This window comes from Dermacentor andersoni, chromosome 10, assembly GCF_023375885.2.
Source record: "Dermacentor andersoni chromosome 10, qqDerAnde1_hic_scaffold, whole genome shotgun sequence".
NCBI classification, from domain to species: domain Eukaryota; kingdom Metazoa; phylum Arthropoda; class Arachnida; order Ixodida; family Ixodidae; genus Dermacentor; species Dermacentor andersoni.
This window is the reverse complement of record NC_092823.1, coordinates 124931263-124949605: the sequence shown is the minus strand read 5'-3', so window position 1 is coordinate 124949605 and position 18343 is coordinate 124931263. Positions and strand designations below refer to the sequence as shown.

The 18343-nt window shown below is 46.5% G+C and overlaps 1 long non-coding RNA gene across 1 annotated transcript; it reads right to left on the bottom strand.

The window, feature by feature from the left end:
- Window positions 1-7211: 7211 nt before the first annotated feature.
- Window positions 7212-11830, bottom strand: LOC129388101 (uncharacterized). Its single transcript, XR_011890503.1, has 4 exons — window positions 11696-11830; window positions 11510-11640; window positions 9460-9512; window positions 7212-7315 (listed from the first exon to the last, which is right to left on the bottom strand). It is a non-coding gene; the product is annotated as an uncharacterized lncRNA (long non-coding RNA).
- Between the last annotated feature and the right edge of the window lie 6513 nt (window positions 11831-18343).

Genomic DNA, 18343 nt, shown 5'->3' with positions numbered 1-18343 from the left:
AGCCCCCAGGATCCTCTTTCCCCAGACACGGCTAAGCCGCGCACGGTTACACGCGGGAGGGTCCAACCCTCGTGTGCTCATGTACGTGGTGTCGCAACACACCAAACGCCTGCTGACGCAGACGCCCCTGCGGGGAACGATAAAGAGAGTGCAACTGAGTACTCCTCCCTGGGGTACTCCTGTTTCTTGTATAAAAGGTAGCGATAGTACGTTGCCGATTTTCACGCGGAAGATCCGATTTGAGAAATGGCTTTCAGTTATGTTCAGCATATTTCCACGTATGCCCATTTCCGAAAGGTCTCGCAAAATGCCGTAACGCCATGCCATGTCATACGCTTTCTCCATGTCGAGGAATATCGATAGGAAAAACTGTTTATGTATAAATGCATCGCGGATATTTCCTTCAATGCGCACAAGATGATCGGTTGTCGACCACCCTTGTCGGAAGCCACACTGATAAGGATCGAGCATATTGTTGAGCTCAAGGAAATGTATAAGTCTGCAATTTATAGTTTTTTTTTCGAAAAGCTTACACAGACAATTTGTTAAAGCTATCGGAGGATAACTTCCCGCCAAGGAAGGGTCTTTTCCCAGCTTCAGAACAGGAACTACGATCGCTTCTTTCCATGTGAATGGGAGCTATCCCGCAGCCCAAATTGTGTAAAAAGTGCGAGTAGTGTGACTTGTGTGTCAGTATGTAAGTTTCTGATCATGTCATACATGACCCTGTCAGGTCCCGGTGCAGAGCTTTTGCAAGTGTTCAAGGCGGCTCTGAGCTCGGCAATACTAAAAGGCCGGTTATACGGTTCATTCGGTCTGCATTTTCGTGTGATTGGCTTTCGCTCCTCTATTTCATTATGTTTAAGGAATGGGAATAGTGGATTGAGCTCGACACACGCTCAAAGTGCTCCGCTATGGTGTCTGCCTGCTCTTCTGAGGTATTTACTTGATCGTTCACCAAAGGCAACATATTTACTTGCTGCCCATTTAGGTTTCTTACGCCATTCCAAACTTTCGCCTCCTGCGTGTAATAACTGATGCCTGAAAGGAACCTCACTCAGCTTTTTCTCTTCGCCTGACGCCGTGTGCACCTCCCCTGTGACTTTATTTGTTTAAATTCCATAAGATTTTCTGCATTCAGCGACCTACGCAATATTCCCCATGCCTTATTCTGCCTCTTTCGCGCATTTCTACAGTCATCATTGTACCGGGGAACACGTCTTCTAAGTGAACCACCGTTTGTTTGCGGGATAAACTTTTCAGAAGCATCAATAATGAAAGCAGTAAAATATGCGACAGCTTCATCTATACTAAAATTGTTTATAAAATTGAGTGGTAAATGAGTAGATTCTTTAAAATGCTCCCAGTCAGCCGATGCTGATTTCCAAATGGGAAACCGGGAGAGTTGTAATGTTGCGTTATTGGTTTTAAAGTTATAGGGAAGTGGTCACTTCCAAACGGATTCTTGATCATATTGCCATTCAAGATGAGCAGAAGGGAAGCAGAGCCTATTGCTAGGTGTATGGATGAATATGAATTGTGTTGAAGGCTGTAATATGTGTGTTCCTTCTTATTAAATAGGCAGACGTTAAAGATCAGAATAAAATTTTCAATAAGTCGGCCTCTTGCGTCGCAACGCACGTCTCCCCACAACGTGTTGTGGGCGTTAAAATCACCTACAAGTATGTAGGGTTCCGGCAGCTGATTTATCAGGTTATAGAAATCGGTTTTTTGGAGACGATAGCTTGGAGGTATATAAATGGAGCAGATGGTTACCGACTTCTTGAAAATAATTCCTCTAATTGACACTGCCTCGAGGGGTGTCTGTAATGCTACCTGGCGACAAGCTACGGACTTGTCTGCAAGGATTGCTATACCGCCGGGCGAGGTGTTAGCCTCATCACGGTCCTTGCGGAAGATGGTGTATTGGCGAAGAAAGTTTGTTTGTGTGCGTTTTAGATGTGTCCCTTGAACACACAGGAACTTGGGATTGTGTTTGTGTAGTAGTTCTTTAATGTCGTCAAGGTTATGGAGAAGTCCTCTAACATTCCACTGTAGTATTTGTGTATCCATTATGCTATATGTGTAGGGTGCTGTGTGTTTAAGACACTGAGGTTAGCTCACGGGCCTTTTTCTGGCGCCGTGACGGGAGTTTTGTCTCTTTTGGAGCGATCGAGAGTGCCTCGCCGCTCCTTAGGCGCTGGTGGCGCCGTCTTGCTGGTGGTTGTGTCCATGGCCTCTTGCGAGGCGCTGGACACGCGCCCATCCGAGAGCTTTGTTTAGCGGGAAGGCTTCGGCACGTTGGACGAGGCCTTTGAGGTCACCTGCCCGGAGGTAGATGGCCCCGACTGCTGGGTTGGCGTAGGAGCACTGGCTGCATCCGCCGGGGGGGGGGGGGGAGGCATGGCGTCAGTGCCGGCTCACTGGGTGTGGGTCGGACAGCCGCCGGAGACCGTTGTGGCGCTGCCCCCTGACGCGCCACTTCGGCAAATGTGTTCTTGGGCAGGTAGGATACCAGCCTGCGTGCCTCCTTGAAACTTATATTTTCCTTTACTTTTAACGTCACAATTTATTTTTCTTTTTTCCAGGTTGGGCACGATCGACCGCGAGTGTGCAGCGTGCGCCCCTTCACAGTTTACACAATGGAGAGAGTTTTCACAAGATTCTGAGGTATGCTCATGAGCACTGCCTTTCGCGCAGGTTTTACAGCCTCGGCAGCTCTGTGAACTGTGACCGAAACGCTGGCATTTGAGGCAACGCAGGGGATTAGGAACATATGGGCGAACACGGAGCTTGATATACCCGGCCTCGATGGACTCGGGCAGAACACTTGTGCCAAAAGTATGTATCAGGTGTTTGGTCTGTATTTCCTTACTATCACGCCTCATCTTAATTCGCTTAACGTTGATGACGTTCTGCTCACTGAAGCCCTCCAAGAGCTCAGCCTCAGTCAGCTCCAAGAGATCATCATTGGAGACTTCGCCACGGGTGGTATTCATAGTACGATACGGAGTTACTGTTACTTTGGCGTCGCCAAATGATACCAGATTGGGTAGCTTTTCATATTGCCTCTGGTTGCGGAGCTCCAAGAGGAGATCACCGCTTGCCATTCTGGATGCTTTGTAACCTGTACCAAAAACGTGGGTAAGAGACTTGGACACGAGGAATGGTGAGATGGTTCGCACGGGTTTGTTTGGTGTTTCGGAGTGGACTACATGGAAGCGAGGGAAATTTTCTTTTTAACGGGCAAAAAATTCTAAGACATCATCGGTGCGCCCCCTCTTCAGGGAGCGATCAGGTAGTGGGGAAAGGAAGTAGCCATAGGAGATTGTAATTTCGGCAGTAACGCCAGCCACCCACCGTGGAGTCCTACAAGGGGACGCTGCAGGGCCTGTGAAACAAGGCCTGCAAACGCCAACTGTACATTACCACTATAACCAAATATGAAATAACCTAGGTTGGTTATTGACGCAAGGTTAACCCTTGCTGCCTGGAAAAATTGGAAGTAAAGAGAAGCCATGAGAAGACAGGAAAGATGGAAAGTGAGAGAAAGACGAAGGTTGCAGGGAGAGCGAGAGACAGGAAAAGGCAACTACCGATTTCCCCCGGGTAGGTCAGTCCGGGGGTGCCGTCTACGTGAAGCAGAGGAGTGTTGCCTCCGCTGGGGGGCCTTAAAGGTCCGAACACCCGGCATCGGCTCAAGCCCCAGGATCCCCTTTTCCCCGGACACGGCAAAGCCGCGCACGGTTATACGCGGAAGGGTCCAACCCTCGTGTGCTCGGGTACGTGGTGTCGCAACACACCAAACCCCTGCTCACGCAGAGGCCCCTGCGGGGGATCAGAAGGATTGTTTGCGTACGAAGGCTACAAAGGCTACGAATGAATAAAGGGAAAATCAGACATCCACCCGTTCGTAGCAATTGCTACAAAGGAAACCCATACGAGTTCCTCGAAAGAAAAGCCTCATAGTTGAAGAAAAATTCGTCCTGGTCCGGGACTCGAACCCGGGACCACCGCCTTTCCGGGGCAGCCGCTCTACCATCTGAGCTAACCAGGCGGCTAGCAGATGGCAGGGCGAAGTCGAATTTGTCGACAACACGAAGCAACGGCAAGAGTTTGACATAGTAGTCAACTACTACTATGTCAGCTACTAGTAGTGAACTACTACTATGACTACTATGTCAAAGGCTACGAAGGTTACTTAGTTATTGATACTGGTTTTTGTCATGTAGTTCTGTCGGTGGTCGCCACTTGCTAGTCTAGATGCCTTATAGCCTGGGCCAACAGTCAGGCAGTAGTCAAGAGTATGACATCTGGAAACAAGGAAAAGCGAGCTGATTCTCGTTGTCTTTCCTGGTTTCTCAGAGTAACTTACTTCATAGCGAGGGAAGTTTTCAGTGCGTCGGCCAGAACGTTTAAATAGTTTCTAATAGTAATACTAAATAGGTGCGGCCTCCCTTCTGGGGGCGATCAGGGATTTCGGCAGTGGACTATCCATAGGAAATGTTAAGCTTTTGGCAGTAACGGCAGCCGTTCACCATGGAGCCCAATAACGGGACGCCGCAGGTCTTATAAAGAAGCCTTGCCCGGCGTAAACTGTACGTTTCCGCTATAACCAAATATGTACAACCAAGGTTGGTTGCACCACACCAGGTTAACCCTTGCCGCCAGGAATATTGGAAGTAAATAAAAGAGAAAAGAAGACAGGAAAGGTTGAAAGTGAGTGAAAAAGGCGAAGGTTGGAGAGGACAGCAAAAGGCGACTGCCAATTTCCTCCAGGTGGGTCAGTCTGGAGGTGCCGTCCGCGTGAAGGGCAGGCCGAAGGGGAGTGCTGCCTTCGCCGATGCGCCGTAAAGGTCCAAACCCTCAGCATCGGCTCAACCACTAGGACCCCCTTTTCTCCGGTCACGGCTAAGCTATGGGGGGTTAGACGCGAGAGGGTCCAACCCTCGTGTGCTCGGGAACGTGGTGTCACAACACCCCAACACGTCACAACACTCCGCAGGGACGCCTGCTGACGCAGACGCCCCTGTGGGGCTTCCACGTTTCGAAGTGTTTTATAAATAGTAAAGACCTTCACATAAAATTCGTGTTTTCTGCGTAGACTCGCAAATTAGAATGGCCATTCAGAGTGATTATGTCCGAAAGGTGTACGTGGAAGAGTGCACTTGCATGTTTTCTGCAAGATAAGCTTAGCTTTTCCCATAGTGACGATCATTTCCCGGCTGAAAGCTCAAACGAAGTAGTAAAGTACCTAAGAAGAAATCAAGACAAACAAATGTCAGCCTACTCTATCCATGCAAAGGATTTGAACTACTCCGTTCCTCAAGGTGACCTAATGCTATGTATTGAAGATTGCATAGATAACTATGGCGTAATCGCGTTACAAACTCAAACAGGCATTGCAGCCAATGGGTTCGTAGAGCTTTTGTAATTTTATATAAGGTCACCATTTGTTGAATGTGATGGGCTGATCTATCTTCAGAAGGAAGGAGTTCCCCTTGAGTTACCCTTCCCTGAGCGATGTGTTTCTCGGCCATCATGATAGAAGTCTAAAAGAACAAGAAATGAAGGCACTGAAGCTTTAAGAATTTTTTTGTGGGGGGACAACTATCTAGCGCTGTAAAAATTCAAGTAACACTGATACAGTGACTCCTGCGGTTGCCTTGCTCATTGAGTTTATTGACAATCTGGTATCTATTTGTATGGTATCTACATGGTGATATAATATGGCATCTATATGGTAATTTATTACGCATAACCTACCTAATAATGCCATCCCGTTTTTAGACATCAAACTTATTTTGAATGCCGTTGGGCCAAACAATGCTGCTTCTGCATGCTTCGTCATATTGGAAGCTGATGAAGCTAGCAATCACAAACCTGTTTTGTCAATGCGCTCCACAAATCATGCCCTCATTGGTTGCTCGGGAACTTTTGAAGGCAAAAAGAACAGCTTTGGGATAGGTTACCCTGTCCACGTACGTTTGACAGTGGCGGAAAATGGGCTGAAAAAGCTGAGTGAACCAGCTGGCACGGGCCCGCACTTTCGCGAAAGCACAGGAAAGGTAGTTGTGCCATACGTTCATGGGATGTCGCATGGTTTAAAGAAAGTGGCCCGTAAGGGGTAGTGGATGTCGTATTTTCAGCTGCACCAGAACTATGCAGGAACTGTAAGGCTACCGATCCATTTGGAAAGAATCGCCGAGGATGCGTCAGATGCGTCTGTACCCTGGGTGGAAGGTGCCGTTTATGGATTCCCATTCTCGTGCAGAAACGTGCACATAAGGGCGACCGGCAGACGCCTCAATGACAGATTAAGAGAGCATAGTCGAAAATTGAACTGTTATCGAGATGGACTTGCTTCAGGGCCCTCTGACGATTGGGAGTGGGAACAACTGTATAAGCATTGTTTCGTCACGTATAAAAATATGAATAAGAATACGCAGGAAATTGTCGAATCAAGATTGACTGCAAAAGAGGGTGTTAGCTGCGTCAGTGCTCCGTCGATTACTCTGAGTGGAAGAGAAAGTGCCTATCCGGAAAATGCTAGTTTGCACGTGCGATAATTTCTGCTTTGCATATGATTTGTCGATATAAGCACCATGCCCTTGCGAAATAACATCACTTGATGGTTAACGCATGTCTTGTCTTTTTTTGTCCGTGTCAATTAAGCACTATATTCTGAATTACTGAAACAAACCAACTAGCCCATAAATATGTACTGTTTGCTTTTGCTGATTGAGCGCTGATGACGTAAACTAGGAGGGGGGGGGGGGCTTCTTACGCAGACACGCTAGGGCGCATAAAGGCACCTTAAGACGCGCTCAAGCAGGACACGTGCGCATTAAGGCTCCCAGAGTGAGCGTTCAGGCTTCGCCATTTGGTGGGCGAAGCATAGTGCCACTCCTGTCTCCAATCTCCTGTCCTCCTCACCTGGCGCTGCCCTCTCCACTATCTCTGTTCCTCCTAAATTCGTGTTGCTCTGATCGAAGGCCACATAGTACACCCACTAAAACCGGGGTATGTAAGCAAAGAAATATGTCCTTTTTACAACAGCGCGAGGTAGGGCTGAGCAAAGCAGATGCTTTCGCAGGGAGGTAAATAAAAGCGGAAAGCTTGAGAGAGAATACTGTTTTGCACACGCCAATGGAGTGGGTGCATTAGTCAAAATTTTAATTGTGCTTTTGCGCTCGTGATACTTACAGATGTCCCAATTCATGGGAAGCGGTATGTAGTCCAGAATATGTGAATGGCTCGTCCTCAAATACGGCAATTTTATTGAGGCCGCAAGCACCTCCTATATACGCCATTCCTGTACACAAATAATGTGATGAATGAATAACGTTTCCTTCTTAGTGTATTTTATGGCTACTCTACGGCGTTCAATGAACACTGAAAATACCTGAAGATTATCAGGACTCAAAGCCCCACCTGTGTCCTAACAGAATAGAGTTACTGTATATACCCTTGACTGATAAAGACGCTATGTTTCAATGTCTCTCACTCGCTCAGGAGCACAGGTTATCTTCAATCTACCCTAGCAGGCGCTGAGAACGCCTTGTTTCAAATAGTTCGTCTAGAAATAGCCAAGCACTGCCATTAAGGTTTCATGATCACTTTAGACGAGGTCGCTTTTGCAACCACCACTCTCGTAGCCTCCCACAGCCGAGCGTGTGGCTTAATCAGAAGGCTATGGCAGTGGTTCGTGGTTGTGGAGGCCCAAGGAGGGGTCTCACCATCCTCGGCTACAACGTCCACCGTCCACTGTAGTATTTCGCGCTGCTTACAGCGTACTAGTCAAACCTTGGATGATAACGCTAACATTGTACACAAGTGGGAGGCCAGGATTATGCAGAGAAAGCATAATAAACAAATACTAGTCTACACATTCACGTATACGTGTAGAATAGCACTTGTTTATGTCATTGGTACCAACTGACATTTAGGAGAAGATACTAGGTGTTTAGAAAATTTATACGTAAATTTGTCCCTTATAACACGAAGATACATGAAATAGGCATGACAGGTCATAGACCTCAGCGAGCAGATATGGCTTCTGATTATTAAAATGATATGGGCGGCTAGTGGATGCCGAAGGAACACGGGTTCATTTGCGTCTGGCCCTCAACATCTTGCCTTCAGAAGTTCATTTCATATCATTTCGAACATGTAATCTCATGGCATTTTCGCGACATACTTCTCAAAGCGCGGAACACGCCTCATGGATAGTTCCTATTCACGGTCGCGTATCAGTTTCAATTCCGTGCACTTCAACCGCGATGGCGACGCTTTTGCGTTGTGCTGGTAAGTCCGAGGGCGCGGGATCTGATCCCGGTCGTGGCAGCCGCATTTAAATGTTTGTGAAGTGAAAAGATTCCCCTGTACCCGGCATTGAGAGCAAGTAAAAGAACCCAAGGTGGTCAAATATATTCTGGGGTGGCCCCACTACGCAGTACCTAAACAAATTTCAATTTTTAACTTCCAGGTTACAGGCTAACATCCAGGTATACGCAGTGGAAGCACTGCGTACATTATTTATAGCGCTCCGATGGAAACATTGCTTTCAAAATTCAGTATCGCATTTGAAATTATTGTTCTAAAGGTGCTCCAACTATTCGGTGATCTCATTATTTGCACTGAAACGATCCTTATCATCATAAAGACCAATTTTAAGCGCGCTTTAGTATGAGGTCTCTCCCAGTGATCTCCAATTACTCCTGTCTTGCGCTTGCTCTTCCGCCTCTCACAGTGACCTTCAATTACTCCTGTCGTGCGCTAGCTACTTCCGACCTGCACTTTCGCCTGCAAATCGTCTAATTTCATTACCACACTCCTAACTATCTGTCGTCCTCGACTGCGTTTTCGTTCCCTCGCCACCTATTCTGTAACTCTAATAGCCCACCGGTTATCCGCCCTACGCATTACATGGTCTGCCCAGTCCCATTGTCTTCTCTTAATGTCAATGGGAATAACGGCTATCCTCGTTTGCTCTCTGATACCCACCGCTCTCTTCCTATCTCTTAATGTTATGCCTAACATTTTCCTTTTCATCTCTCTTTAGGCAGTCCTTAACTTGTTCTCGCGCTTCTTCCTTAACCTCGATGTTTCCGCCCCATATGTTAGCACCGGTAGAATACAATCATTATGCACTCTTCTTTAAACGGTAGTGCTTAGCTTCCAGTCAGGATTTGGTAATGCCTGCCGTAGGCACATCAACACATCTTTCTTCTTCAGTAAATTTCATTCTAATGATTAGGGGCCCTTATGAGTAATAGACCTAAATAAAAGTACTCCTACACAGACTCTAGAGGTTGATCGGCGGTCATCAATGTTTGTTTTCTAGGCCATTGATCATTACCTTTTTATTCTGCATATTAATCTTCGACCATCCTCTCACATTTTTTCCGTTAGGGTCCTCAAAAATTAAATTCATCAAATGATTTCAATCATTCTTACCTAAATGGTCAGGCACAGTGGCACCATAAGCCGCTTCAGAAATTATATCTCTCCTGGAAACACGTAAAACAAACAACGGGTTAAGCAAAATTTTCAAGTGTGCATATGTTGTGCCTTTCACGTATATTTAAAACATTTTAGTGCACATTTCCCCGTCAAAGCATACAGGCAAGGTTGAAGTGCTTCTCCGCTGCTATCATTCGCACAACCACACAGAGGATGAGAATGTTATGTGGTGCTTTCTGGCGCAATGGCCATATATGGCTAAACAGCGCCATGCTAGGGGTAAATGAGTTCGAAATGTAGCGATGAATTTCGCGAGTTAGACGTAACGTGGCTGTAGAGAGGCCTTTACAAAGCAGTCGCTGTAAAGTGCACAGAAGTTATTTGTAATAAAAATGGCAATGACTGGAATACAATGTGAGTAAAGGTAACGTAAAAAACGTTTAACTGATAAGCCCAATCTTACACCCTTCTTAAAAGTGACATTGCGGAATGATGATATGATCTACTCAAGTATAATACAGAAGCACTACTGCCTCAACAGAACCATCGGAGCACAAGGGTCTGGAGACGTCCTATAAAAAACGCTACCACAGCAGGATAATACGCTGGCGAGAGGATGTGCTACGGAGTTCTTGGGCTAATAATATGTTACACCACATTATTGAAGAAATATAGAATTGCGTTGGTGTTGGAAAAGTCGCAGTTCCGCCCGAAAGGCAAAGCAGTGATTGCAACAACAAATTAGTAGATAACTATACGAAGTAAGGATGGTAGTTTTACAGGTCATACAAACTTGTAAACATTCGCTTACTAGCTAAATTAACAAACACGGTGTCACGCGCGCACAGGTAAACGTGAAAACACTTCACTCGATGATCGCGGAAACTTGCTGTCAAAATGCTGGAGTGAGGAATCGCGGCAGCAGCAGCGAGCGAATCGACCTTTAGGCACCTCTTTCTTCAACGCGAACGAAACGTCGGAAGCACTGCGCATACAAAGCTGCCAGTACTACGCGCACTTTGCAGACATCGCAGATCGCTTTGAAGATGACGTCCTTAAGAATTAGGTCGGCGCTTGCCATCTTGCTAGCATCATAGCCTGGTTCAATGGTGTTCGTTAGAGATTTCAATACAAGAAAAGGGGATATAACTCTTGCTGGTTTTTCAGGTTTATCACTAGGAGTAACGCGATAACGTAGAAAAGATTCTTTGTGTGGAGCGAAAAAGTCCATGGGGACTTCGGTTGTGACGCGCTGTGCAGCGGCACCATCAGAAAGTAAAGGAAATGATGCTCTATGCATGTAGGATATAGTTAATTCGGCAGCAAAGACAGCCACCCACCATGAAGTCCAACAAGGGGGTGCTGCAAGTTTGACAGAGCAATGACTTGCACACGCCAACCGTACATCGCTGGTATAACCCAATGCGCCCTATTCAAAGTTGGATATACTAGACCAGGTTAACCCAAGCCGCTTGGGAGAGAAAAAAATTGGGAGGAAAAGATATGAGAGGACAGAAAAGGAAAGTTGATAGGAAAGCAATAGATTGAGAAGCGGGGCAGGAAAAGGCGACCACTGATTTCTCCAGGGTGGGTCAGTCCAAGGGAGCCGTGTACGTGAAGCCCAGGCGAAAGGAGCGTGTTGACTCCGCCGAGGGGTCGTAAGGGCCCAAACACCCGGCTTCGGATCAACCTCCAGGATCCCCTTTTCGCCTGACACGGCTAAGTAGCGCATGGTTAGACGCGGGGGGGTCCAATCCACGCGTTCTCAGGTACGTAGTGCATGAACGCACCTAACACCTGCTTAAATAGACGGAGACGGCTCTGTAGGAGTCATCGAGTGAGATGTGTTTATGTTTGCATGTGGGCACGTGAAACAATACCTGTTAATTTAGCTAGTAAGCCTATGCAGAGAAGCTCATACTGTCGATAAAACTGCTATCCCTATTTCGTATAGGTGTCTACTGATTTGCTCTCGCAATCGATGCTTTCACTGTCGCGCAAGCCTGCGCCATTTTTATGTGAGACATTTAAAAGTAATGCTTACTTTGTTGCCAACATGATCACGTCTGCCGGCTTCATTTTCTTCTCCCGCGTAGCATAGAGCGCTAACCTGTCCACTGTTAGCTTAGCCCGCAACTTGCCTTCGGGCGTTTTGATTATGTAAGGTTCGTGCCGCTGCAAATATAAATTAGATGCGTAACAAAGGCGGATGCACATGCCATGTACTTACGATTTTATTTTCTTGAATTGCAATCAAAGCTATGAAGCCAGGAGGGCTAAGCTGCCGCAGACGAAGGCCGACCTGCATGTTGTATGTAATAAATATACAACTTAAACGATATACATTTAAATGATTTCCGTGTCCGCAAACTTGCCAAGCATCAGGCAGCGTGTTTGTTGGCTGATGATGGGTGGTGTTTTATGGCGCAAGGGCCAGGTTTGGCCAAAGAGCGCCATGCGAATGGTAATTAGATCAAAGTGAAGCGATACATTACGAGCAAAGAATGTTACACGGCTGTAAAAGGGCATAAAAGAAGGTCACTGTAAAGTGTGTAAGAGCTACATGTAATAAAACTATGACAATGACTATGAAGCGTGCCGAGGACGCGAAAAGTGCATTGTAAAAGAGTTACAATGTGCTAAAACTGGTCATTTGGATAAACATTCAAAAAAGCACTGCTGCTCTAACAGAGTCCTTGAAGCGCAAGAACCTGAATGCGTGTGCTGTACAAGGACTACTATCACAGCAGTATCCTCTAGAGAGAGGATGCGCTACGATACCATTGGGCTATTAACATCTAAAACCACATCATTCAAGAAACCTAGGACAGCTTCGGTGGTAAAAAGGGGTTCATTACCAATAAATATACCGGGTTGGAGAGGGAGACAATACCGGTATGCTAGGAGAAAATGTTTCCTTCTTTCTTTTTCGGCTTCCTGACACTCCACGAGGACGTGGAGGACGGTGAGCCTTTCACCACATCTACCACAGGTAGGAGGTTCGTTGCCAGTAGCAGAAAATTGTGAGTACCATATGTGTCTCCTATTCTGAGTCTACAGACTAGGACATCAGTCCGTCTTGTTTTTGTAACGGGGGGCCAGAAACCTATACTTGGCTTAATAAAATGCAGCTTATTTGTTTCATTGTCCCACGTGCGTTGCTAGTAGCTTCGCAGTTTCGTTCTCAAAAAAGGCTTGAGGTCTGAGGCAGGAATAGCAGTAGTGCAATTACCAGCTTGAGGTGTAATTGATGAGGCCATTTGGTCGGCCAGAACATCACCTTCGATGCATCTAGGACCAGGGACCCAGCATATTGTTACATGTCTACGAGACGAATAATTCCCCACGAGAGAGAATAAAGCTCAATGAAAGTATCATTTTTGTTTTCTTAAGGACATTAGGGCTTTTACAACACTAACGAGTCCGTGAATATTATCGATTTCTCTAGTTTTAATTTCTTTATGTGTTTTACCGCAGACAGTACTGCGTAGGCTTCTGCAGTAAAGATGCTCGTATGGGGGTTCAGTACACCTGCTTCAAAGAAAGAAGGTCCAACAGCCGCGTCAGACACACCAACATGCGATTTTGACGCATCGGTGTAGAATTCCGAACAACAGTACTTCAATTGGAGTTCATGGAAATGCATTCGTATTTGGAGGTCTGGTGCGTATATTGTAACTCTTACAAAAGATATATAACGCTCTATTACCTGCCAATCCCAAAGCGGTAGCAGCTTCGCTGGAAGCATCAAGCGGTGTTCGAAGAGTGGAACATCCATTTTCATGCTAAGCTCCCTCACACGGAGTGAGAAAGGCTGTCTCACAGAGGGTCGATTACGGAAAAGTGCAGTACATGTCGAATCGTTAATAGTTTCACAACACGAATGTTCAGGATTAGAGAGCACTTTAAGGAAATATGTAAAGCTAGTGTAAGATCTCTGCAGATTGAGTGACCACTCATTCGATTCTACATACAAGCTTTCAATGGGGCTGGTTCTGAATGCGCCTGTGGCCAGACGGATACCGAGGTGGTGGACGGGATCCAACATCTTTAGTGCACTCGGGGTGGCAGAGTTGTATACTATGGCGCCATAGTCTAACCTTGATTGAATGAGGCTCTCATAAATATTCATTATACACTTCCTGCCGCTACCCCATGTTGTGTATGATAGTATTTTAAGTAAGTTCATTGTTTTTAGACATTTAGCTTTCAGATACTTTGTGTGTGGGATATAAGTAAGCTTAGAGCCAAGTATTATACCTAGAAATTTGTGTTCTTTGTTGACAATTATTTCTTGTCCACACAGTTCCATGCACGGGTCTGGAACCTGGCCTCTCTTTCTTGTGAAGAGGAAACACGAACTTTTGTGGGGGTTGATTTTAAACCCATTTTCGTCTGCCCACTTAGATATCTTGTTCAATCCCTGCTGTACTTGTCTTTCGCACACTGCAAGGTTACAGGATTTAAAACCAATTTGTATGTCATCTACGTAGTCGGAATAAAATATAGCTGTTGGTAATGAACCGCGGAGTGCGTTCATTTTAACTATAAAGTGTGTGCAGCTGAGCACGCCTCCCTGGCGTGCACCAGTTCCATGTACAAAAGGACGTGACTGTACATTACCGACTTTTACCCGGAAGGTACGATTCGAGAAATACCTTTCTATTAAGTTTTTCATATTGCCATGAATGCCTATTGGTGATAAGTCTCTCAAGATGCCGTAGCGCCACGTTGTGTCGCACGCCTTCTCCGTGTCGACGAATATGGACAACAAAAACTGTTTGTGTCCAAATGCGTCATGGATATATCCTTCAATACGTACAAGATGATCGGTTGTGGACCGCCCTTCTCTGAAGCCCCAGTGATAGGGATCAAACATTTTGCTCAGTTCAAAGAAATGGATCAGTCGCCAATTAATCACTTTTTCAAATACCTTACAAAGGCAACTTGTGAGGGCTATTGGGCGTTAACTTGCCACTGAGGAAGGGTCTTTGCCTTGTTTAAATACAGGGACCCCAATGGCTGCTTTTCATGCAGTTGGAAGGTATCCTACAGCCCAAATAGTGTTGAAAAGTGCGAGTAGTGTAACTTGGGTGTCATTGTGTCAGTTTTTGATCATTTTATACATCATTCTGTCAGATCCTGGTGCAGAGTTCCTGCATGCGCTCAAGGCAGCTCTCAACTCGGCAATACTAAAAGGACGGCTGTACGGTTCATTCTGTCGATACTTTCTGGTGAGTGGCTTACATTCTTCTATTTGTTTATATTTGAGAAAGGATTGAGAATAATGGGCTGAGCTCGACACGCTCTCAAAGTGCTCCCCAAGTGAGTCTGCCTGATCTTGCAGGGTATCGCCTTGTGTGTTTACCAAAGGGAGTGAATATGTTTGTCGCCCTCTTATCCTATTAACCCTGTTCCAGACTTTGGCCTCATTTGTGTACGAGTGGATACCCGATAAAAACTTCTGCCAACTCTCTGTTCTGGTCTGTCGGCGGGTTCTCCTGCCTTGGAACTTTACTTTCTTAAAGTTGACAAGATTTTCTGCAGTGGGAGAAGCGCGTAGCAACCCTCACGCTTTGTTCTGTTTCCTACGAGCGATTCTACCTTGCTCGTTCCACCACGGGACGTGCCGTTTGCATGCCAAGCCACTTACTTCAGATATGCATTTAGATGCGGCATCCATCATGAACTCTGTAAAATACTCCACTGCAGCATCAATTCCTAACAAAGACATGTTAGCCCATAAGATACTAGTAAGAGTTCGAAATTTCTCCCAATCAGCTGTCTCAATCTTCCACCTAGGAGCCTGTGGTGGATATGCGTTTTCTTTAGGTGATTTTAGCAGTATGAGGAAGTGGTCGCTCCCGTAAAGATTGTTTGTAACTTCCCATTCAAGTTCAGGCAGTATAGACGGGGAAGCTATGCTCAGATCAATTGAAGAAAAGGTTCTGTTTGCAAGATGGTAATATGTGGGTTCCTTGTTCAACAGGCGCGCACCAGAAAAAAAAAAAAGGGAACTGTTCAACGAGACGACCTCGCGCATCGATACGAGAGTCTCCCCACAAGCTGCTGTGTGCATTGAAATCACCAAGAACCACATAAGGTTCTGACAATTCATCTATAAAGGACTGAAATTCATGTTTCGTTAATTGGTAATGTGGGGGTATGTAAAGCGAGCAAGTGGTGATGAGTTTGTTTAGGAGGACTACTCGAACCGCCACTGCTTCAAGGGGCGTTTGTAGCTGTAAAGGTTGACACGCTATACTTTTATGAATCACAATGGCAACACCACCTGATGACGCGACGGCATCATCGCGATCTTTGCGAAACGTAACATACTTTCGGAGAAAGTTTGTGTGTTTTGATTTTAGGTGTGTTTCCTGTAAACACAGCACTTTTGGATTGTGTTGGTGGATCAGTTCTTGCACATCATCAAGGTTTCTAAGAAGACCTCTGACGTTCCATTGAATGATTTGGGTATCCATATTTAAAGTAAATTGGTGCTGTGTATACAGAAATAGAAGTGATGCGTTAGATTACGGAGCTGTTTCCAGGCCCTGTAACGGGGATTTTGCCTTTTTTGGAGCGTTCAAAGGAGTCTCGCCGCCCCTTAGGCGCTTGGTGCGCCATGAGCATAGGTGTAATGTCCAGTGCCTCTTGTGAGGCGCCGGACACGCGCTCTTGCGAGCGAGAAGTTTCCTGAGAGAGTCCCGCCTCGGAAGGCAAGGCTCCTGCGCCCACCAGCCCGGAGGTTGATGGGGCTGCATGTGGGATTGGGCTACGCCGGCTATTGCCAGCGCTGGAAAGGGCCGGGCAGGCTGAGGCTGCCTTGGCTGCGCTTACCCCCAGCTCGATGGTCCCTTCTGCTGGGTTGGCGGAGCAGCGCTAGCTGCAACCGCCGCGGGGGCAGATGGCGTAACTGTCGACAGCCGGACAGCCGCCGGAAGCCGCTGTGTCGCTGCCCCCCGACGCGTCACATCGGCAAAGGTTTTCTTGGGCAGGTATGAAACCCGCTTGCGTGCCTCCTTGAATGATATTTTCTATTTTACTTTGATCGTTACAATTTCTTTTTCTTTTTTCTAGGATGGGCACGACCACAAGTACGCGGCGTGCTACCCATCACAGGTTACACAGTGCCGAGCGTTCTCACAAGCTTCAGTGGTGTGTTCATGGGCACTGCATTTCGCACAAGTTTGGCAGCCTCGGCAGTTCTGCGAACTGTGGCGAAATGCCGGCTCTTTGCTTGCTACTCCTATGCGCCAGTGCCTTGCCAGCCTGCACGCACGTGCGTCGTCCGTTGAAGCGCCAGGCACGGAAGTCCGGCGCCCACGGGCGCGAGGCGCACGTAAACAAAGTGGGGACCCTAATCGGTCACTGCCAGGCATACGTGCCGTGCGCTTAGCCGAACGGTGGAACGCGCCCCTGCCGGAGTCGTTAGGCCTATGCAAGAGATGCGAGCAGGCGCTGGCGCGGTAAGGCAAGGGCGCAGTGCCGAACCCTCTTCACAACTGACCGTCAGCTGCGAAACAGCCGAACGCTGCACTTGAAATTTGTCAAGCGCGTGACTTGGCCGCACAAGAGTGAGGGCGAAGATTATCGTCACTCGGTGCATCCAGAAACGCCAGACGCAGATAGTCGAGCCGCGGTGGGGACCCGCAGTAGTTTCTGCGCCCGGAGCGGTAGGCCGTGTATTTTTTAACCGCGGCTGTACGTTGAATTCGTGGTATTCTCGTATTATGTGTTAGTCAAGAAAGTTCTCTCTCTCGGGAAAGAAATTTAAATGTTTCTTCAGCCTGCCGCCTTTTTAAAGAGCGAAATGCTGGAAAATAACTAGCCACGAAAATATTATTTCGACAAGAACGCCAGCCACCTATCGTGAAGCCTAATATGGGCACGCTGTAGGACTTGCAAACAAGCGTTACAAACACCAGCAGTATGTTTCCACTATAACTAAGTATGTATTCAAAAGGATGGTTACGACACACTAGGTTAAGCCTTGCTGCCTGAAAGCCCACCAGATTAATTCCGTTCCACCAACGCATGGCACACAGGCGTTTTCGCATTTCGCCTCATCAAAAAGCGGCCGCCGCTGCTGAGATTTGAACCCGCGACCTTGTGCTTAGCAGTGGAACACCATAGCTGCTAAGAGTCCGCAGTGGTTAGCGCCTCGAAAAGTTTGTATAAATATACATGCCAGACTGAACAAAAAATAAGAATTTCATATCTCTGTATGGTATCATCTATTGAAATAAACAGTGTCGCTCCACTGCATTTCAATGCTTGTCTAAGAAAAAAAAAGCTGAATGTGACGTGCACTTACCCCATTTATGAGCACTGCAACATAAGATGTAATATCAGGTGCGCCCAACTGATTCTTGAACATCCCGGCGTGGGTGTAGTCACTTATGAAATATAACTCCACGGTGAAGTTTTGGTTCGTAGGCACTGATCGGGATTCTGCAAACAAACAAAAAAAATTATTTATTTTCCATACCTGGTAACCTGAAGTGGGTGCCACACTTGGACAAAACATACCTGCCATGGTAGCTCTTAGTTCTGTGTAGTCACTTCCTCCTGGAAAAAATGGTGCACAAAGTATATTCATTTACTTGCTGTGCTATCATACTTCCTGCTTAAAAGAAATACTCTATAAGAAACTCACGCAGGGCTTTAAAAACGCCGGGGGTTTCTTTCCTTATGTCGATACTTAATATTTTGTGTGGAACCCTCAATGATGACGATCTCTCCAGCTTCATTGCAGGCTCAATTCTATGTGTTGCGTTCAAGACGCCGAACTGCCGGAGAGAGGAACACTTTAGTAAAAAAATTCTCGTAAAAGATGAACTGTAAAAGGACCTTATGGGTTTCTTACTATATG